Source organism: Protopterus annectens, chromosome 8.part0 (assembly GCF_019279795.1).
Source record: "Protopterus annectens isolate FY-2018-M chromosome 8.part0, PAN1.0, whole genome shotgun sequence".
Classification (NCBI taxonomy): Eukaryota; Metazoa; Chordata; order Ceratodontiformes; family Protopteridae; genus Protopterus; species Protopterus annectens.
The window spans coordinates 1,397,214,161-1,397,239,128 of NC_056741.1; the positions used below are offsets into that span (position 1 = coordinate 1,397,214,161).

General features: G+C 48.3%; 1 protein-coding gene across 7 annotated transcripts in view; it reads left to right on the top strand.

Moving 5' to 3' along the window:
* HOATZ (HOATZ cilia and flagella associated protein) overlaps positions 1-24,968 on the top strand; it is a 437,779-nt gene that overhangs the window by 74,161 nt on the left and 338,650 nt on the right. The window lies entirely within an intron of this gene.

Consider the following 24,968-nt stretch of genomic DNA (forward strand, 5'->3'; position numbering starts at 1 on the left):
ACTTAGACTCGGCACAGGGCAGACATGCATACACATGTTGCGGCGGCATGGGTGGCGTAATGTGGACCGTCGTGTGTGTCCAGCCACACAACAGAAACCTGGCCATGCCACAGGCGTGGCCGTTGCGTGGGGATACAGGCATGCACCTGGGGTATAACTGCAGACGGCGGCGGTGTGCACTGTGCTGTGTGTCTATCTACACAGCTGCCTACTGGGCATGCTCAGACACTTAGAGTCGGCACAGATCAGACATGCATACACATGGTGCGGCGGCATGGGTGGCGGAATCACGGACCATCCTGTGTGTCCGGCCACACAACAACAACCGGTCATGCCACAGGCGTTGTTGTTGCTGCGGGGAATATCTAGGTGCAATTAACCATGTGTAGGACTGGCCTACAGTTTGTTGCATGCTACAGACAACCCTCCCAAACACAGGATACCTTCACAGATGTCCTGAGGACACTGGTGAGTGGGCATGCTCTCACAACAGCACCGTATTGGGTGACATGAACCACCCATACATAGCCTGGGAACATTACCCATGGCACAACACACTGCGCCAGCAGTCCCAGGTGTTCACACACCTGGCCACTGTTAAACAGCCATGCACCATACATACTAGGGGGGGATGTCTGACAGTTCTGCCCATCACGCATGGTGAGGATATGCCCCACACAGGATGTACAGCCCTCAATGGTGATGCAAGACCGTATAGTGGATCCACTGGTCATCCACTCACTGTAACCAACACCAGCATGGGGACCTCAGTGATGACCTCTCCAGAAAACCACACACATCATACGACCGGTGTGGTACCCTACAAGTCCTCCATGCCAATGTTGAACAGAGGCCAGACCGGCAAGCGCCCTAGCGAATGCCTTCCCGACCACCCACATGCATGTCTGCAACAGGCAAACATGATGACATCAGGACCTTGTCCACCACAGGTAGGCACATGGTGTGGTGGACGCAGCCACTGACTACCTGTACATCAACAGTTGGAGCTACTACATGGCAGGGCAATGACAGTACCAGCGAAACCATCACCCATTCATACCGGCGTCACCATACGGCCCCACATACCATCATCCAGGTCCGCTCGTGGGAGTGGTACTGCAGAGGGCACATGAGACAACCACAGGGCCTTCCCTAACTGTGGTAAGGACATGGTTGGGGGCACACAGACTTGCCTGGAAATGGTCCAGAATGGTACAACAGTCACTGCACCCACAGACATTGTCTGCATACCACAGGACATGTTCCATGCATACATCCCCCCCCCAACAGGGAACATATCCATCCCACCAGAGTGTATCCTCCCAAACATGTCATATGGCCTGGGTGATCCCATATCTCTATGGCGTTTGACACGTCAGCAATGGGCACCGATGGTGTCCCTGGCTGTGTGCTACCCATCCTCTTTGAGGCCCTCGGCCCACACATGTGACCACTGTGTCATGTTAGCCTTACTATGGGCTATGTCCCCAATGGATGCCATATGGCATCTGTGGTCCCCACTATGCCAGGGTAGTGCTCCTATGGACTGTCAACAGCCACACCCTATCGCTTGACAAGTGTTGTCTGCAAAGCTGTGTGGAGGTCCATACAGGTGGTCATGGTTACAGATAGCGGTGTACAGCCAATGCGGAACATACCCACAACTACATAGTCAAGGCGGATCCTGCCTCCCGAACCTGCTCGTCCAGTCTGGAGTGGTCACCAAGGCCATTGATGGGGATACGTGGGTTTGCACACAGTACCATGACCTGGTGGGGACGTTCAGAGCACACTACACATGGGACCCATGGAAAGGCTCGCCAGCATACATGTGGGGACATATGTCACCCGATGCTTCTCAGACAGGTTGGAGGTCACACCACACAGGGTTGGTGCTCAAGGTGCCTTGTCACACTCATATCTGGACCCAGTGGAGGCCCACAGGGCTCACTCCTGTGCCCCCTGCCATATGGCATCCGACCTTCCAATGTGCATGCAATCATGAGGGGATTGTAGCAGACAAGGTATGCAGATGACTACGCACCGGCCAACATACCCAACACCCCATGTTACACGAACATCCACCTAGGCGGCATAGACATGGATGACTGGTGCCAGAGCCATGGCCTGCTGGTAAATGCCAGAGAAGGTGCAGCCCTACCCAGTGTGAAGGACATGTTAGTCCCAATGTCACATGTAGGTGAGTGCGCCATTAAAGATGGTGGACATGTTCAGGAAATGGCTACCACACCTGTCGGCAACCTCTGTCAACACACACAATGGCAATGTGGGTGTGAAGACATTCCATTGTGGCCTCCTGGTCTGGATGGAATGGCAACCACATCAGGGTGTTCATTGTACCCCTGTACACATCACACACCAGTGCAATGACTGCGTACAATGGCACATGTGGCCTGTAGCTAACCTGGCGCCTGCAGCACTCGGAAGGACCATAAGCGTTCCACAAGGCGGGGATGGCGGTGCTGGGACATGTGTCACAAGCTGCGGCCAAGGGGACACCGGCTGTGGATCTTCACAGCACAGCTGCTCCGTGGTGATCTGTGCCTGACATACGGCCATGTCTGACCTGGGTGACATGGGCACATTCCACCTCCCAGGCCCCATGCAAACCACGGGCACAGAAGCGACTGTCAGACACCTCAACTCAAAGATGAGTGGGGCGTGCTGGGGAACAGGGTAGCGGCCAGACACCCCTACAACACGGGGAGGAGTGCCAGGCCATGTGAAGGAAAGGCCCTGACTGCCTTTGTCCAGGACTGCTAATGGCGTGTGGATGTGTGGCGATAGTTATCGCCAGTCAACCTCTGTGTGTCACTGCTGGACCAGGGACTGGGGACTGATGGATATGGCATCCCCATCCTGGGGGGTGTTAGATGCCACACACAGTCATGCTAGGTCCACACATCTCGTGGGGCACATATCCTGTTACGGTCATGTGTGCCTATGTACCTATGTAGGGGCCCATGCGGATGTGGGTAACTGTGGTATGCTGATTTTGACAGACATGCCTGTGGGTACCCCTGGACTACCCGTGGGGAACTAATTACAGTGCTCTCAGTAGGCGCGTGCAAGTACACCATCAGTATCATGCGGGTTAACTGCACCGACATGGTGCTACACATGTAACCACCACACATACTGTGTACACATATCAATGAATGCTGCACCTGTCCTGCATGGTATGTCTGCTGCATGATGTCCGTGCACAACCCACATCACATACACACCTGTCACCAGCCATACACACACACCACAACATACACAGCACGTACTATGCGGACACAGGTATCACATACACCTCTCACTATCGTGTCCACCCTGTGCATCATAATATGTTAGCTTAACCGTGCATTGATGGTGTGGCTCACAGTTAAGCGGCAGAGACTTAATCATATGCACAGGGTGATATGTGTGCCACAGGCATGGGCTGTACCAATGGATGACATCATGTGTGTGTGTAAGGGCCAGTGCATTGAGTGGGCATGACTATGTAGATTGCATGTGGGTGTGGTGGAGCCCTACAGTTGTGTCTGCTGTGTGTGGGTGTGTGTGTACACAGTTCAGTCATCTGTGATGCCTACGGGGTATGCTTGGCAGCCCCTGACTGTACAGTGCAGGTGTTACGGCTCACTGTGTCTGCGGCGAAGTGACCAGCGCCTGCCTGGGGTCGCCGCAGACGCGACCGGGTGGAGGTACAGACTGTCCACTCTCCGATGTCACATGTCCGCTGGAAGCGTGCCTGACGGGGCCGTCCAGGGCCGCGTCCACGTGGCCTGCTCTGTCCTGGTGTGGATGGTGTAGTAGCAGCTGCAGTGCTACTGCTACCATCACTGTCTGTGTGTGCATGGGTGGTGGCTTGCACTCGCTGACCTGCCGCTGGCGGTGTTGCTGGCACTGCGCCCGTGCCCTATGCCTCACCCCTACCTGGTGTTCCTGCACGGACTGCGCGCTCAAGGATGGCCAAGCCTCGGTCGAGGAGACCAGCCATGTCGCCCAATCTCCTATCCAGAACATCGGCAAGATGCTGTTGTGCATTCGCCAATGCCTGGATGCTGTCATTTAGAGTACGGATTGCGGACCTCTGCAGCCTCTGCCCTTCCTGGTTCTGCCGTTCGGCACATGCCTGCGCCGCCATTACAGTCTGGAACATCGTCTGGTTATACCAGCTGCTGCACCCTGTGCGGCAGGTGTATGTCTAGCGGTGCTCCCCTACGGGCAGCACCTGCCACATGCCTGCGTGGCACTGCACCAGTCCTTACACTGGCAACATCGTGTACCCACACCTTCTGCAGCCACCACACATTCCTGCTCGGGGACAACAGGCGCTGACTGACCGTCATCTATGGGCAGCGGTGTTGGGGTATGTGTCGGCATCTGAACCGTGTCGCGGGGATGAAAGGGCGTATGTGTGATGTTCTCCAGTGGCACAGACTCTGCCTGTGGCGACCCTGCCTGTGCCTCATGCACATGCTCATCACCACTAGTATCTGTGGGGACACTAGCATCAGATTGACCGCAGGAGAGGCAGCACCTACAGCACCTGTCAATACAAAGACATACCATCGGTTACAATACAGACACACACACACACACACACACACACACACACACACACACACACACACACACACACACACACACACACACACACACAGCATGCATGTGATAATGCAGGTGGCATGCAGCATTCACACAACACAGACCAGTGAATGCAGACCAGACATTCATAGTGGCAGTATGTACACTGCCCTGGTGGGGACAGTACAACAGGCAGGTGTCATTTAGTAGGCATGCAGTACACACATTCATGGTAGTTTGCATGCATCAGCGTGATACACCGTGTGGCTGCGGGCAAGTTGAGAGTACACATGGCTGCCGACACTATGTAATGTACACCGCAAACATGTGCGGTATCATGTGGACATGTGAAGATGGTGTCCCACCGCATGCACCACATCACAATGGCTGTCATGGTGCAGTGTTATGTGTACAGTGTACAGATACAATGTATGTGTAACAGTGATGTCTGTGCAGGTGCGTTGCTGTGAGCTGTGTGCATAGCTGTGCGGTGTGTGGTGCGGGCTCTGTGCCACTGCACAGTAGCAGGACACAGCTATGTGTCTGTGCGATCGTGACCTGGGCGCATTACATTGCCATGTCTGTAAGTCAGTTCAGCTGCTCAGCAGCACATATATAGTGGACATTGGAGGCACCTGTAGTAGCTGTGGAGAGGAATTTCATGTCACTGGTGTACTACATCAGATGTCCAGGGGGTCCACTACATTGATGAACCCACTATGTGTGTACAGGGTGCAATGGTGAGTACCCACTGTGGATGTGCTGTGTGGCAACATGCCTGTAGGTATCAACCATGGCCTTGTCTGTCTGACTCATTGACAATTGTGTGTGGTAGACATCGTGCACACGGCCCTGTGGTGGCCCATGTGACATACACCCATACTAGTGTGCCGTGTCACATTCTCTTTGAATATGCTGACAGTGTGTATGTCTGCTATGTTGTGCATAGGTCATATCATGGTGTGACAATGCTGCAGCCAGACATCCACGTGCATGGGACATGGCATGCGCCATGTCTGGCGTGTGCACCGATGCAGGGGCATGGGTCACATTGGTAACACCTGTGCTCTGGCCAGATCACAGCTCACTCTGTGGTACTGTGTCCATACTGCACTGGCATACCAATGCATACTACACATGCAGCCATTGTGTAACACCTACACCATTGTATGCATAGCTGAATGCACGTAACACACCAATTGGTTGTGTGGTGTCATACCACTCTGATAGCAGGTGTATCTACTGTACATGGGTGGTGTGTATGTCGGGTGGTGCGAGCTGTATACCGTGTCGGGGGCACACACAGGTGAGCATGTCATGCCTAGACACATGGGGAATATCAATACAGCAGAACATGCGTTTGACTAGCAACAGACTTACCTGCAACAGACCCTTGTCCTTGCGACCGCCAGGCGATACCTGTAAAGGCATTACACAAAGGTATACACATTAGCCATTACTATCTCCACGGTCAGCACTGTGCATGACACATCATGCATGTGTGTGGTTGCATGTGCTATGCACATGTCTGCTAACACAACATAGCATACAATGGTTTTGCATCTTGTGTGGCCATATACCTGGCATGTATTGCTATATCATGTGTTGTACTATGACACCGACACCCACGTCGCCTATCATACAAACATGCAACACTGACTTACCATGCGGCTCCAGGCTCATAGCTCGGGAGACACCCACCTCCACGATGGACGCAAGTGGTTCTGCGTGTTGTTCCGTGGGTGTCCCCAGACTGGCCAGGAGCTCCTCCGTAACTGTGAGTGGGGGCTGTGTTGGTGGCCCACCACCTGTCCCACCTGCTTACCTGGCGATTCCAGCGGCACGCTGTCTTGCATGCGGATCAGGTCTGTGCAGTGCCTGCGGTTGTTGGTAGCTGCGGTTGGTTCCGCCCGCTGTTCACCCTCCTGCACAACTCCTCCCACATCTCCTGCCGTTCTTGTGCCTGCTGTGGCACATGGCTAAACAGGGCGTTGTAGTTACTCTGGAGGTATGGTATGATGACCTCCTCCTCCTGTCGGCTAAATGGTGGAAGCCGGGGCGTGGCATTATCTGGAAGACATAATGATGGTGGCAGGTCACATTCACACTGCTGTGCTGGCATACTGTTGGAAATACATTGCTATGACATGTATGCGACATCTGCACAGTGATCTGTGAAGGGCATCGTGGCGGTGACACAGCCGATGTTGTGGCTTCACACCATTGAGCACTGGGTGTCACATCATATCTGTGTGCCACCCCATCACACTGTGCACGCACCATGTAGATGTTAGCCTGCCATGGACATGTGTACCTGGCTGCACCTATGTCCATATCAGTTGGCATATGTCCCCATGTGGCGTCTGTGCTACTGTTCACCTGTGCGCTGTGTATATGTCAGTACACATCACGTCTGTGTCCATTGTGAGCGTCAGCAGCGGCACTGTACACATACACATGGACACCTGCACATGCATGTGTTGTGCCATGTACTTCCACACAGCACTGTACGGTGCTGGACAACTTGCCCAGCTCACCTGTGTTGCATTATGTGATAGACATGGAGCAATGTGTAACCATGACACATTAGCAGGAAAGGCCATGCATAGCATGTACACACACACATTGTGCAGAGCATCACACAGCACCTGTAACATGACAGGGTGCATCGCCACCACATTACTACTGTGTATGGTTGATAGTGAGAGTGCCTTTTGTCCATTGCACCATGTGGGACTGTGATAGCTCATGCAGCCTTGCTGGTCATCTCTGCATGATATGGCAGGGTATGCCACATACATGGCAATGGGTGTGACCCACCCAGGGGCTGGCCGGTATTGGCAGGGTGGCTGTCCATTGCTTTTGTCATAGCTGTGTGAATATGGACATTCAACATGTTTATCACCATGGTGTGGACACTGTCCTCCAGCGAGGTATGCTGTTCCCTGCTTGTTGAGGGTGTGTGTGGTGCATGCAGGTATCACACATCCATGCATACACTGTAGCCCTGGCAGGTGCTATGTGCTGGGATGTTGATCGACACAGTGCTGTATGTGTACACACACGCTATCCCATGCACATGGATAGCTGCCTGAACTGATGTGGGTAACACATATGTGTACATACATTGCCGCTGCCACCCACATGTCTGCTGCTGCACTACACACCGCCATCCCTCCCTGTGTGAATGTGGTGTTGGCCTCAGCAGAGGTATCCATGTATGGGGACATGGATGTTCACATAGCAGGCCCACTGATGGTATCGTCGATCTGACCATACACATATGATGCACCCCTCACACATACAACCCATTCATATTGTTGTTCACAATGGTGACACGGCTATATTGCTATGCGGAGCCATTCACAGACATACATACACAGAGGCATGCAGCCCATCTGTGTCATTGCCGGACTATTGGTGTGGTTTGGCACCTAGCGTGTTTGACTGCAGGTGGCGCAGACCTACTGTGCACATGTCCACATGGTAGGCCTTTTCTCGGGTAGGCATCTGTGATGTGCTGTGCACATCTCATATCTGCACATTTGGTTGTTGTCCATCGGTCCACAGGCCAGTGGTGGGACATACAGGGATGTTGCTGAACATATGTACATGCGACCCTGTACAGCTGTGGCGCTAGCCTCTCAGATGCTCATGTGTCGTGGGCGTGAACACCGTACACACACATGTGGTTGTGGGCCGCCGTCCATACCCATCTCCACCTGTGGGTTGCTATCATCCCACACACTCCTTGTACTGTATGTTCAGGCTATGCAGCTATGTGGGGCTTGTGTGCATACAATACGATACTATGTGCCTTTGCACCCATCACAGACATTGTCACACAGGTACACCGGCAGCCATACACATCGCAGATTGTTGTCAGCATGTCACATGTGGTACACACCTAACACATCTCCTGCGGGACATGGTAATCTGTATGGGCATGTCCAGTAGTGACATACCACAGCTACCCCTACATGGCGGCTATGCAGGACATGTCTGTGTACATCTACTGTGACATATACACAAGCAATGCCCCCTACCTACATCACATGGTACTACCTGTGGAGTATGTGTGTCTGCATCCATGCTATGGCCATAGATGACAATTGTACATCTATATGTGCAACATACCTCAGTGGGGGTTGTCATGAGCACATGTTCCATGTGTCAATGCATTGTTTGTGTCTGTTGGGCAGTCATTGTTGTGCATGGTTTACATGGCTGACATAGTGTACTGTGTCTGATTCCAGGTACTTCATTGGGCTACCAGCATTGTACATTTCTACAGCACATTCCAGCCATCATGTAGCCAGCTTAGATGACAGTGGGAGGTGTTCCGCCATGTGCACATATGTCACCACGGTAGAAGGGTGACTGACACACATTGTCGGGACTGGGTTCTGACTGCTGTGGATGTGTACCGGTGTTGACAACCATGACTGCACCAGATGGTGTCTTCTGGATGTGTGACATTCACAACAAACACCCACATTCACATAGCAGCACATCGTCCACGACAATTGACATTCCTGCCTGAACACTGTGTATGCGGTATGTTTGTATGACCACTGCATATATCACTGGTGGCCACCAGCATGGCTGCCTACAACAGCAGTGTGTATCCTGTGCAAACATGGGTTACACCAGTCACACCACACCTGTGCCAGCTGGCCCTGTAGTGGGTGACAGTGCAGTTCCATTCATCATGTAACAGTATACATCGTGCACCAGTATGTTGCAGACATGTGACCGGCTGTGCTAGTCAACATATGCACACATGACACATCACCTGGTACACCGTGTCTGCCTTGCCACCTGCTATTGTGACCACCCTGTGATGACATTATGCGGCCCACATGGGCGTGGACATGTGATGGCTCAATGGTGAATTAACCGTCCAGGTGTGTGTCTAGCCAGGTGTCCAGTAGCCAGTGGTCTGCATGCAGGGATAGTCTACATTGGCCTACTCTGTCACTGGGACTGTTGACTATGGTCATACTGTTGTTATGCAGGCATGTGCTGTTTGTCCAGTCTGATAGTCGTGTTGAACCACACTACCGTGGCACACATGCCGTGTGGACATCTGGCTAAGGTGTGCAGCCCACATGTACATCTTCACATGCTATGCTGCCTGTGCAGCGGTGTCACATGTCTGTCTCTGGCAGGGCTGTCACAGGTAGGCACAGCATGCAGTGATGTGTGACAATGCTTACACCCTCCACTGTGCTGTACACTAGCACTGCACACACAGTACAGCACACATGTCATTTATCTACAGTGCCTGGGACCTGCCTCCATGCCCTACACGGCACACCTGCCAGTCCAGATTGTACACAGATCATACCTCCCAGGCACATACCTGGACTGCAACACACACGGGTGGGTGGTTCCCACCACACCGTGATTTACACACATACTGTATTTTCCCATGACACATTGCATCATAGGTAGTCCATGTTCAGATACCCATGTTTGTGGCCACTACGCACATTGTGACCTTGCGACAGTGAAGACACTGTACACCACAGGTTACATGCCAGTCGGGTTGGCATGCTGTACATTGCACCTAGGACAGTTGCTACTGCTATGTATTGCCAGCAACACGCCCTTCCTAGTATGGACTCCCACGTACCCACACATGCTTGGCCATGCAGTGCGCATAGCTGGGTGACACATTACACGACACATACCATACCTACACTACCCTCAGCATGCACCAAACCTCCATGTGTCTGTATGCTAGGCCTACACACCTCCCCTCTGTTTGCTGAACATCCATGCTTACCATCCCTGCTAGCCACACCTAAGCACACAACCATAGCAGCATGCATGGTACATACACACTACAGCGGTATTACTGACATCCACTGACAGAGGTAGTTGAGGGCATGGCACCCGTCCGATGGACAGTCTATGTGCCTATGCCAACAGTGATCACAGTGCACTTCTGCTACATTTACACACTGGTAGGGACCATGCTATTCCACACTGAGACATGGTGGTGCTGGCATTTTCACAGGCATACAGTGGTATTCCTGTTCCATGCACCACGTGCTGTATGGGCACATGTGCAGGCTGTTGCACGGTAGTTTTGTTCACCTGTGTGTTGTGTGTCACTTGACAGTCATGGTGTGTCCTGCTGGTGCATGACATACTCCACAGCTAGCTACCTACACATGACTGCCAGACATTGCAGTGTGGGCCCTCACGCAGTGTGGTGGTATGTCTCTGCTGTTTGACTACATCCACATTCAATGCAGCATACCACGGTCATGCAGGCATTGGCGACACAGATGTTGCTGGCATCCTGCCTGCCAATGGGGTACCTACCAACAATACACACTCTCACTCACTACAGGGTTCCAATCCTTGGCTGGACATTGTATTAACCCTGTGGACACATACATAGTACTGGCATGCACATGTTATGTCTGGGAACACAGTCCCAATGTCACCTCCAACCGCCGTGGTTGTTGTATCCGCCAACCTGGCTGTTACATGTCTCTGCAGCAGCACCGTCAGTGACTGCTAGCCCATTCATGTCGTTGTGCACCCTGACCACCACACTACCACATCTATCACACTACACATGGATGGTACTGCATTGCACGTATGGGGCTGCATCTCTACACCCATGACTGGGCCATTCAGTATGGCACTGGGCCACATCTTGACATACATGCTTCACACACTCATTGACTACCTGCATGCCTTTCCTGGCACCCTTGTTGGGCTTCTGTGCGCCACAGCACACCACATCCCATGCTGGCCACCTGTCATATTATTGCATGGGTGGTTGGGGTGGTACAGGAGGTATCACATCAGACATGATCCGCTCTTTGCCCTTCAGCACCATTCCACTTTATGCTATTGACAGTGTACACATCCAGCATCACATCGTACCCTATGTATCGGCATGTTTCGCCATGTGCCTTCTGTACAGTTCACACAGTGGTGCAGGCATATCATGCTAACTACAACATTTCAGGGACGTGTGGCATTGCACGTTCCTCAGACATGTGGCCCCTCATGCTCAGTATTTGGATTCGTACACTACCTGCTGTCACACAGTACTGTACATGCCTACAAATACCACTTCTACATACCTGGCTGCGTTCTGGCTCATCCTACTCATGTTGCTGACACCCATACAGGTGTCAGTGTGGCAGATATATCATGTAGATATCATTGCATCAGTTACATCACACATAGTGCATACACATCACCTTTGCATACTGACAGTCATGCGGTGTGTATCACATGGATACTGTCCCTATACAGGCATATCACGTTGTACATGGTTGATGTACACACACATAGCCCACTTGGTGCTGTCGTTGCCATATTACACCTTAGTGTGGGTTCTCATGTGCAGCACTACACATTTCTGCACCGTTTGTCTAGCTGATTCCTTGGGTGCCCTTGTACCTGTGCCATACACACATGTACCGCAGGCCGTGTTACAATAACACATGTGTGGTGTACCTTACACAATGGATACAACGTTACATGTCTCAGTATAGTCATGCTGTGCTCTCTACCCAGCTCAGACAGTTTACATATGCAAATGACAGTCATGTAACACATCTGTGCTCACCTGCATGCCACTAACACAGGGGTGTAATGTACTCTGCCATGGGCCATGTTCTCCACAGTACTGATGCATGTAGTACTCCTACATGGCGTTTGCAGTGGGCAGGGGGGGAGGAGCAGTCCTGCATGTGTGCACACATGCCACATTGCTCAGCACGGGCGTCTGTGTGACATCCACAGACTGGACACACACCATGCTGTGGGACATAGGTCCTGTGCACATCCCACAGGGGCACACTGTGTCACTAGTCATGTGATAGCTGCCTTGCTGGTAGGGTGACACAGACCCATGGTACCACCACAGCGGACGTACTGTATAGACATGACAGTTGACATCCAGTTCTGCCGTTCAGTGGACACTACCATGGGGGGGGGTGTCAGTACTGTGTACATTGCACATGTGTTTACACGGCCCTGCTGGACATCATTGTGGCACACATTGCACCTGCTATGGAGCGTTTGGACATGGTCACTTGCTTTTACCACCATTACTGGTACCTATTCTGCTACTACATTGTCCCATATGTGCAGGCCATACATATCTTGTGTATGTATATAACATTAGGCCATCGCTCCATCATGCATGCTATGCCTGTGATACTGTCTATGATTTGTGAACATATCCATCATGCCAGCTTTGCATTACACATAATTGACATAGTCGCCTACTGCGTGGGATAGGTGCGCGTCGTGCACATTCCGTATGACATCGGCGGTATATGCCCATGCACATGTGTGCTGTGACACTATACATAAATGTCCTATCCTGCTGTGGCACTTCAGTGTTGGATATCCACTGCCAGCATCGGCGTGGGTGGTGGCATTGTTCTGTGTTTGCAACCCCTATGGCAGACCTGGGGTAGGGTTACCACCTGTGCCACTTTGCAAGGGACAGTCCCTCCTTGGGCAGTTGTGTCCTGACAAAATGTATCACAAATGGCAAATGTCCTGAGATTGTGGGACATCACTATATCCCATTCTTATGTAAGAGTTGCATAACATACTTATTTATGTATGTACATTCCTAACTGTTACAAGACACACAATAAGCAACTGAACTGCTACAAGACTACACTTTTCTTTATGCAAAAGAGTAGAGTTCTAACCTTTGTACTGACCATGGGTATGTGTCCACCTGTAACATCTGAAGTGTGTCGGCGATTTCCCACTTTGGCCTTTTGAAAGGGTGGCAAGCGGACCTGGGGTTATCCGGGTGTTTACATGTTGTCCCACTGCTGTGCACCGTTGTCCACAGTTGTTGGTATGCTGCAGCGTTTTAGCATTACATATCCAACCTTAGCCTCTCTCTGCCTGATGGACAGGTATCTTTACCTACTCTCACCATTCTCATACTGTACAGAATCGTCTTACGTATCGTGCGTTGCACACCAGTACATGTCGTCGGTTCGACATACCTTTCCGGCCTTTTGTTCTGAGTTCGTCTCTATTCCCTTGTTTCTCTTGTTTCTCTTTCTCTATTTGTATTAGTTCGGTATGAACATACGGTTTGAATATCCAGGGAGTCTTCCTTATATTAAATGTCGCCTGAGGCATGTGGGTTAATCAGGCCAATAGCTGTTCCTCGGTGTGTACTTATGCGCATATCAGCGGTGATCCCCTTCCTTTCGTTCGTTCTGGCGTCGGCACTAGGCCATGGTTCTTTCCTCGTGTGGCCGTTGGTTATTTGCAATACCTTCGTGAGGATGTTATGTATTGTATCATGTTTGTGTGACTGCATCCGCTATGTGTGGTGTCGGGTACATTTTGCTGTGGTGTTAGCCGTGGATTGTGTGTGTTGGGTATGGTATTGTGTTCGACATGTGGGTCCCCGTGTCCTGGCGGCGTCTGTCGATGGCGTTGTGCATTCAGATGTGTTACATGGCTGTTATTTTCCTGTACATAGCGAATGCATGGATGCATCAGCCGCTGCTAGTGTTTCCCAGGAGCTTGTTGTGGGTATGCCGCTGTCATTCACTGCCTGTATGTGTTTGCTACGGTTTTAGCTGTTATCCCTTTGATATGTGCAATGGGGTATATCTGCGGATGTGGGTGGCAGTGCGGGTGTGAGTCTTGCATTTATACATACCAGATATGCTTGTGTGTGTGCTCCATCCCTGCTTGGGGAGCTGCGGGTTACCTGTCTGTTGTTCCGGAATGTTTGTTTTGTTGATGTCGTCTGCTGTCGGTATCGCCTGCATGTGTGCTTCCTGCACGTATTCCTCCTTCACATCGGTTATATATCTGCGGATGTTCGTCCGTGCCTACTATCCATTGGCATTTTGTCGCTGATAGTTACGGTGATTGTGGTCCTATACTTGGGGCGGACTGTATGCTACCGGTAGCCTCCTATTCGTGTGCCGCTTGCTTACGTCACGGTCGTGGAACACACCGCGGTATTTACCGGACCGTAAGTGTTCACGATCGGTGCCGGGATAGCACATTCGTATTTTCGCCGTACATGCCTGATGCTGTGTAACGTTGCCGACGGACCGTGTGGAGTCTACGTTATGGCCGCCATACCTACGGTCATGGTTTGTACATACGTCCTTTGCATCTCCTGTTTGCTATGGCCCTGTGGTACACTTTGGGACATTTCCGCTTTGCATCATTTTACGTCGCCACGTGCATAGCCACTGAGGAGATGTCAGTACTACTTTGTGGGTACTGCTGTACATCGGCCTATGGTTCCTGTACTGTATGCCTCGCCTGTTATTACACTCCGCCTGTGACATGTCATCTACGTACACACTTTACACTGGCAAAAACATTACACACACAGCGGAACACGACAACCTCACCTCACACACACACATATTGCCGCCATGGCTGTCAACCTTCTATTTCCAGAGTGGGAACACACACAGTAGTAATGTGAAACAAATGGGCATAATGTGGAACACATAGTAATGGCATAGTGACAACTTCAGCTAAGTAGGTCATAGGTTGATTATAATATGCTGATTTACTTACAGTGAAGAACCTTTACTGACTTACTATGAGTACATTCTATTTACCAGGATGTCATTTATATACATTCCTAACAATGGATGTTTGAGAGACATTTTCAATGTGGAACTTGGAGGAACTGCGAGGAACATGAACTGTTTTACACCCCAAATGAGGTACGTTCCTCATAATGTCGTACACTTCACTGGTATGCTTTCCGCTTTCGCACCGACGGTTGAACACAATACCTACGTTGGCCGCATCGCCGGTGGCGGCGTGTATCTCCGCACTCATATCCTATGGATATGACACGCACATATGTAGGGTTGCCACCTTTTCAAATGGCCAAAGTGGGACATTTTTAGTAGAAACGTCAGATTTTGCATGCCAACACATACCCACGGCCAGTACAAAGGACAGCGATTCACTTTTTTGACGGAATACAAAGCTGTAGCATTACAGTTGCTTATTCTGTTTATTATCATATTTAGATGTTTCTTCTACAAAATAACTGTTTTCTGCAACTAATAAAGTAATTATGGGAAATGGTTTTGTCCTACAATCTCAGGACATTTGCCATTTTGTCAATGTTGTTGCAGGACACAACTGCCCAAAGGTGGACTGTCCCTCACGTGGGACAGGTGGTGACCCTACACATATCCCGTTACTGTACCGTGGACTGGTGACCATCCCGACAGCGGATATGTATTGATGCAGGTTAACATTTCCATGGCTGGCGTTACCTGCCCTGCCCACCCTCCAGGATGATCGGGTTGTCGGTCACTATGTTTAATATGTGGTGATTTCGCGTCTTACTTATCTGTGAACTTGCATCCCTGGGTTCCATATTACCCTGTTGTACTTTCTATCTGTGTATGCGTACATATATTTCTACATGTGTACTGATATGTATTTCCGTATCTGTGTATGCACATGCGTACATGTGTGGTCGACTTGCGGCGATAGTGGCAGCATATGGCTACGCCGTGTGCTGTTGAATCGGCGTGCGTCGAGGTGTTGACGTTCCATGCTCTGCTGGCTATTGGGTGTGCGGTGTTTGGCGGTGCCTTTGTTGGAGTCACACATACGTCCGCACATACGGTACACATTACGGGCGGACATGTTTGTGTGGCGTCCATTTTACTGTGTGTGCAGGTCAGGAGGTGTCAGTCCATGGGGCCTACACTGTCAAAGTATGTGCTATCGGTTCCCTCTTTGGCAGGGGGTAGGCATATTGGGTGCCTCTGTCTACCTACTGGGGCTGGCTCAGTGTGTCCGTGGCGCCGCCGCCCTGTGCCTGTGCTTGCCCTGGCAGTTGTGGCGGGCTTGGTGGCCCTCCGGCATTATGTCCCTGCAGCAGCTGTTTCCGCAGAATCATATTGTGTAGCATACAACATACTATGAATATGTGGGCACTTGTGCCTGGAGAGTACTGCAAGGCTCCACGGATGTATCAAGCACCGGAACCGTGATTTCAACATCGAACACACGCTCTATGATTATTCTCGTTTGTGCGTGTGCCTCATTATGGCGTTCTTGCATGTGTGTGTGTGCATTTCTGATGGGTGTCATCAACCACGGCTCCAGTCGTAGCCAGCATCCCCACAAGGTGACCTTGTGTGATGTCCCCACTGGCGAATACCTGATACAGCTGTGAGGCATGCCAGATATGGGAGTCGTGGTAGCTTCCAGGGCTGCCAGCACACACATCCATGATAATGCCCTGCGCATTGCACCGCGACCTGGCAATTGATGGAGGGTATCCCTTGCGGTTTATGTAGCGTCTACCCTGCTCCCCAGGTGGTGACTTGATTTCTATGTGCGTACAGTCTATCGCACCCAGGACCTCCGGTATTGTGCCACCACGGTGGAAGCGGCATATTGCTAGCCAACTCCTCCTGAGATGTGGGGAACTTTATGTGCTCATGGGCATGTGGTAACATGGCATCCAGGAACTGGTGTAGTACCCTGGATGCTGATGCCTGTGAGATGCCCATTATGTCCCGGTGGGCCTTTGAAAGGTACCTGTAGCCAGTATTCGCAAGCTCACACATACCTTTGTGTCCACTGGGATGGGCTCCCCTCTGTTGTCTCTTGTTCTCAGGCGCGGCGGCACAGCTCCACTATTTGCTGTAGCGTGTCCCTGTCCACCCTGTAGCTCTACTATCTCCAGGTCTCGCAGCCCCTGGTAGGTCACCCTTGGTCTGAACACTCTCCTTCTCCTGTGAGGCCTACGGTGGTTGTCGGCACCACCCTCCGCAACTCCGTCTGTCTCTGCCACATACCTATGCATCACGGCCGGCGGCACCCAGCATATACATGTTAAAAGTTCCCGTCTGTTTACACCCTACGGTGCGGCGTTTGGGAAATCGCTGTGTGTTGTGCGCATTCACATTTATTACTGTTGTGCTGTATACCGGTGAAGTCATTGGGTGTGTCTGTGCGGCCGTATCCATGGATTATTTCCGTGGTTTTACGCTTGCAGCTGCTCTGGTACTGCCTGTAGTGTTACATTACAGTTGCCTGCATTGCCTTCGCCTGGCATCTTACATTACTGCATCCTGCAGGCACATGGCATATGATGCATTTTATCTGCAGCCGCGGGTATGCTACCTCTGTACTTGGCTGTGCTATTTCGGTTCTTTGCTCTTTGCATTTCTACTACATCCCCTACTATCTTTGCACTCATATGCCTCCCCTTTCCCGTTCTGCAGGAGTCTGCATGCAGACTTATCAGCTGCCGGCGTTTGCCCTTCCTGCATTGATTGGTGTTAATTGCTCGTTACGGATCCATTTACACTGCTTCCGCATTTCCTCGTATTCTCCGCATTACCTTCCTATATCCCTGGTTGTTGCGGTGAGGCCGTCACATGACTGGTTTAGGAGCGTAGTCATCCTCGTGCACATGCATTTGTGCGCGCATTCTGTACTCTCAGCGCATCTATTTCCTACACGCCAGTCCTGATGCTGTGATGTGCATTGTACAGCCCAGATTTGCTGTCCTCCAATATCCTTCCTCCTACAGTGGCACACTCCTCTGTGGTTGACATGTATCTCGTGTAGGCCACTCCTCGGTGTAGTACCGCTACGCCGTTTGCTCCATCCTTACGCTGGCGCCGTTTTTGCGATTCACTATTATCTGCCTCATTTGCATGGAATTGACTACTAATACCTGGTTACGGCGCCGGACACCGCCACCACTCCTTGACAACCATTGCGCTGGGGTTGCAGCTTTACATACATACTATGGTGTGTGGTGGCTGTGCAGCTGATTTGTGTTCTACTGCTCTTTTTGGACATTGTCATATTATTTCATTGCTTTACAACTTCTGTGCACATATCCCGGGGGTCTGCTGTTCTTTCTACGTACGTGCCATTTATGTCATTTTTACATTTTGTGCATATTTTCTTTGGACATTCTCGGTGCCTTTCCACATTGGCATATTGCACCTATATGATACCTGACTTTGACAGCCTTCCGTTACTCCTCCGGTATGTTTGGGTAAATGTAAACCGTTTTTTGGTTTACATTGCCGTGCCTTACGCTTCACGCCACTTGCCGTGGATCGCTATTTGCCCTCATTTGCATGGTGCAATACCGCACACAGTGTGAGTAGCATACCTCCGCCGGGGCGGGGACGGGCGCGCGCCCGGTAGTGCACGTGGAATTCATTCATACCTGAATCGCTAAGCAGCCATATTTGGCATTATAACGCCGACGCTATGCTGGCGCCTGGCGCAAGGTTCATGAATCCCGGGGCAAATCTACCTACAAGCTGTGCAGGATTGACACGTTCTAAAGTTGTCCGCTGTCTATAACAAAGTAGATGTTTAAGCAAAGTATTATTTCTGAACAAGACCTTAGGTGTAGTACCTAAAGTCTTCTTCAATTTACCATCAGTTAGCAGTATTGGCCAGTTATTCTTAACAATGTCACACATGACATTAATATTACTTGAACAGGTCAACAAAAACCTAGGTTCCCTATTCAGATCATTACATGGCGTATCAGTGCTACTTTCAGAATAATAAGGTCTAGCAGTTGCCCCTCCCCCCAGATAACCAAAATTCTCTAATAGTGTTTTCGATATTTCTTAGTAAGTAGCCCCTTTTCAAAAAGTCTGTGGTCAGTTCTTCAAACATGCTATTGATGAGTTGTTCATCATTATTACAGAGTCTCATTGCTGCCAACAACTGACCCTTCAATGTATTCCTTACGACATGTCTAGGATGTATGCATGATTTATGTAAAACATTGTTCCTCATACAGGGCTTTTTGTATGCTTTAGTATTCAATCCATTAAATAGATCTTTATTTACAGTAACATCTAGGAAATTCACTGAGATAACTGAGCATTTATGACTGAATTTAAAGCAAGTAGTGGTGTTATGCAAACAGCATATAAAGTCAGTAAAGACATATGAAGGGCCTTTCCAAATCAGAAAAAATATCATCCACAAAATGTCAGTAGAAACTTAAATACTCATTGAAAGGATTGTCTACTAAAACCTTCTCCAATTCCCATTGTGCCAACACCATATTTGCATAGGTGTTAGCACACACTGTACTCGTGGCCACACTGATCTTCTGAAGATAAAATTCAGTCTCAAAGACAAAAACATTATTTTCTGAAATCAATTCTAAAAGGGTACAGATAAGCATAATCTTGTTATTGGAAAAATTACTCTGTGTGGTAAAAAAAATCTCACATTTTCAATGCCTATATCATTAGGTATGACTGTAAACAGAGAGTTAATATCCATGGTAACAAAAGTATAGCCAATATCGCTAACAAAATTTCTATACCATGAAAATAAATTACTTAAGTAGTCCTTAGTGCCTTTTAAAACAGTATCAATTTTTGCAAGTACTGGCCATAAGGTCTTCTCAACATAAATGGACAGCGGTTCAGTTAGCCATCTTTGAGATGAAACAATAGGACACATTGGAGGATGCAAAGCATCCTTATGCACCTAAGGCAGACCATATAAAACCGGAGTGGTCGGGTGTTCAATTGTAAAGTAATTAAATAACTCTTCATTAATTAAACCATTCATAAGCAAATCATAAACATAAAAATTCATCTTACTAATCAAGCCTGTAACCTGGCACTTAAACAGCCTGATATATGTGGTTTGAGCTCCTAACATAGTCAACATCTGTTTATGACAAAACTGCTTATCCATTATGACCACGCCCCCACCATTGTCTGCAGGTTGCATCTCTAATGACGTATTCTCCCTTAATTCTCTCAGAGCCTCTCATTCAGTTGTAAGGCTGCACATATCTATTCTTCACAAAGAGTAGAAAAATCATCCACTACTGGATTTAAAGGTGGTATAAATGAACTGGGTTTTCTAAAAATATTGTCATTTATGTTCCATTCAGGAAACATTAAACTGAGTGATACATTTCTTGCTAAGAGTCTCAGATCTAATAGCTCATTTGAGAGATCTCATCACTTGGCAGGTATAAAAGATAATCCTTTGTTTAACAACAATAGCTGAGCTAGTGACAAAGGATATGATAAAATGTTAAACACTAAGTTGTCTGAACTTTGTTGTGTGTGGTTATAACTGTTATCTTCCCGGGCTGTGTCTGATAGTGACCAAGCCCCTTTCTTGCCTGCCTCCTGGACTAACTTTTCCTGTGATCTCTCTCTATCGGTAGTGGTTCTGGGAGGACAAAAGGAGATAAAAAGAAGTAGAAGATTCCATTGAAGAAGCAGAGGGCATGGCAGGAGTGGAAATCTCCTGTCTAGTTATCCTGGTAGCACTTCCTTCATTCAACACTTCCCTGTTGGAGGCCATTATTTCCACTGGCTGTACATATGGTGTCTGTCTCTGTGAAACTGTGGAAATATTGAGCTGAGATAAGGTATCAGTAACTTTTGGTATAGCCCGTGGCAACTAGAAAACATTCCCTCTTTTAAAATCAGTAATATCACGTTGCAACTTCTTACTTTTAGTTGTTCTGTAACCTCAATTCATAGCTAGCCACACTGTCTAACATCTCATCGAGCCGTACCTTAAAACATTCTGCTGGAAACCTCAAAGCAATATCATTTTGTAAACTGTTAATATCTTTTAATAAGTCAGACTCAATGGGTTTGAAATAATCAACCAGCAGCTTCATGTACTCCAAACCAACCTGTAGGTTCAATGTTTGTCATTGTTTTAACATTTCTGTGAAGAGGTCACCATATCTAGGCATTTTTAATATGCGGAGTCTGTGTGAAACAACTCTATAGTGCAGGGCAGCATTGAATGAAGCCGGTGCCGCTGCAAACTGGGGAAGCAGCTGCTGCCATTAGTAACATGGGTGCTCTATTTTGTTCTGTCAAAAAGAAACAGAAAACAAGCATGTATCTACACCTCCACAACTTGTTTAGATATGAGTAGTTTACTGGATCTGACACATGGTTTAATTCAGATTATTAATACTTCTTATAAAGTAGTTCCTGGTAAAAGAAAAAGGGATTCCTCTTTTCCTGAATATATTCAATATTCTGAATCTCAACAGGAAGATACATAGACTGGTTCAGTTTTTTTTCCCTTGGATTTCTGATCCAGACTCAGAGAAAAATTTGGCTTCGGATTCTCCCTGTGGGGGGTTCTCTTCCTCTGAGACTATTGCTAGAATGTGCCAGTGTTTTCAGTCTGAGAGCAGTGAGGTTTCTTTGTCCCTCAGAAAATGCTAGGAGTTGTTACAGAAGAATTTTCCAGAACAAACACCCATTCTTCCTGTACTGTCTACATTAGAGAATGTGTGTCTTAGTGTCTGCAATTTTTCTGATAGCCAGCTGTCCCTAAAAAGGCAGATAGGATGTATAATGTTCCTCAGCCTTAAAATTGTATTCACTATTCCCAAACCTGACCCAACAGCTATAGTCTTAGTTGATCCCACTGCTGCTAAATACCTAGTTAATACAAACCCTTCTCTTTTTGAAAAGGATGAAAAATTACTGATAGTTATGGGAAAAAGTATATACTTCTCCAACTTTGATTTTCACAATTGTCAGGCTCATATATTAATGTCTGTTCTGAGAAATTGTGAAAGTATGGGGAATGTTTGGTCTGTAGTTTCTTCTTGTGTGGAAAAATCTGCTTTAAATAATTTAATTTCTTCTATTGTTCACATCACAAGTCGTATACAGAGTGTGTGCATGACTCTGTTGATAGTTCAAGGGCTATGGCCACTAGTACTGTTTTGGGGAGGTTTGAATTTGTGCATTCTCAGAACCTCCAGACGATGTTAAAAATGAGATTTTAAATTCTGCTTGGGATAGAGATTTAGTTTTTGATCCTGCTCTGCTGCAGAGGTGATCAAAACACGTGATGAAAAAGGTGAGCTGATACAGGGAATCTCTAAGATTTTCCATCCATCTTTTCCCAAAATTTCCAAAGGATTTTTTAACTACTCATCAAAATTTGGTAATAAACAAAATAAACCATCTCAACAACATGTAGGTAAACAGATGTTTAAGAAGAAATGACAAGGGGGTTCCAAAAAGAATTCTAGAAACTCCTAAATCAAGGACAGTCCAGTAAGTCAGAATGACTATTTGAATGACTATTTAAGAGAATTTGTTCCCCCCTCCCACCCTGGCAGCCCATTTTTCTTCCAGAAGGTCTGAATCTCCACTTTTCTCTTTGGCAGCAGATAGTTTCAGACAAATGGGTTCTGATAATCATTCATTGTGGTAACCGATGGCAATGGGAGGAAATTCATTCTTTCCAGGGCATAATTCCTAATCCTCCAGATCAGACTCTTTTGCTCCCAAGGAGTGATACAACCAGTTCTCCCTTCCATCCCCTTAACGGCTTTTTAGGTAATGCCAAATTGACAAACCCACCAACATGGCAAATAAAACCCACTAAAACCTAAAGGTGTTATTTCTCAATAAACAAAAATAATAAAACAGAAGGCAGTAAATAGCAAGCAGGACAGTTTAATAACAGTCATTGAGAGCTTTTGTTGAATAGTTGTTCTTAGTGTTGTTGCTCAATGCTAGGAGCCTAAACAAGAAACTCCACACCCTACAACCTCTCCTCACTCTGGAGAATATAGACATCTGTGCCACTACCAAGATGTGGGTTAAATCCACAGAAAGTACTTTGGCAGTGCAAGGCTTCAGGGCCTTTCACACATTTAGACTATTAGCTGCACAGATAGGAACAAAAGGTGGAGGAGTCTTAATCTGTGTTAGCAACAAGCATAACTTTAGGTTGGTTAAACAGGATGGACAGATCTCTTACATAAGCTGGGATTCCAAAAGAATATTCAAAAGTCTTTATTGGCTTTTCAAACAGGGTTATGTTTCTGGAATATTAACTAGACCCCACAGTTCAAAGAGCTTTTCTTCCATAGGAAAAATAGAGCTATATCTAAATCTATTTCTAGGGTTTTCTACCCAGACTGCTATCACTGTGAAGAAATAACTCAGGATTTTGGGTCTCGTGGCTTCTATGATTCTCCTGATACCCCTGTCAAGATTCAAAATGAAAAATATACAGTAGTGTCTGAAGGCTCGTTGGTGACAGCACCAAAATCCCTTGTCTTTTCAGGTCCCAGTGCTGGGGTTTGTCAGAAGAGAAATCAAATGGTAGAGACAGCAGATATCCTTAAATCCAGGTCTCTCCCTCTCCCTCCCTCCCTGTTCCAAAGCAGCCAGTGACCACAGAAGTCTCAGACATTACTCAGTGAGCAGTTTCAGGAGGGATAAATGTGCAAGGTGTGTAGGGCACCAAGGAAAGACACAAGCACATAAATATAAAAGAGAGACTTGCCCTGATTAAGGCAGTCAACTCTCTGAATCATCTTTGGTCCCCAGAACCTCTCCAAGTTGTTACAGACAATACCATAATCTTGTGGTACATCAACAAGCAAGGGGGAACCAGGTCATATTAGCTTGGAATACACCTTGACAGTATACTCTCACTTTACAAGCATCCTACATTCCATCAGAGCAAAACTGTGTAGCAGACTAGCTGAGCAGGACAAGGGCAAACCCTCCCAAATGGAAACTAGATCTGGGGGGGGGGTCTTCCAAGATTCAATCCATCTGTGGGGAGCTCCTAAAGTAGACATCTTTGCCTCATCTCTGAACAGTCAGTTGGCCTGGCATAATTCTATTCCAGGACTCCATGCAAGAAGGCCTGGAAGACAGATGCTTTTCTTTTCCTTCGACAGGAATGTTTTTGTATGCTTTTCCACCCTCGCCACTAAAATCCATAATACTTGTGAAGATTCAGAAGGAACCTCACCAAGATCATTTTGGTGACTCTCCTCTGACCCAGACAACAATGATTCTGTTTTAGAAATGGCCAGGGGAATTACCACAAGCTTCCTCATATAAGAACAGGGATGTGTGATACACCCTAACATCAATCAACTTCAGTTAATTGCCTGTATGATAGGGTCTTAATTACTTTTAGGCACCTGTTTACTGAGGATATGTAGCAGGTACTAATGGAGGCAAAAAAGCCTGCTACTAGAAAATCATATATTAGCAAATGGAAAAGGCATTCTAGTTGTTGCCAAAGGATGCTCCATACCTCGGATGCCCACAGACAACTCAGGTACCAGATCAGGCTTTGCAATGACCATTGTCCAGGGGCTCCTTCACTCTACTCCTTCTGCCTCCCAACGATAGTAAGCTAGGCTAATCTACCCATATAGCTAAAGCTACTGTAGCAGTTATCAATATGATGAACATTAGTACAGTTGTGAAACTAAAGGTATCTTGACAGAAGCAGCTCAAATGATCACTGCTGCAGTAGCCACTCCCTCCTTCCATCCACTTTTGGTGTATTGCTTGTGC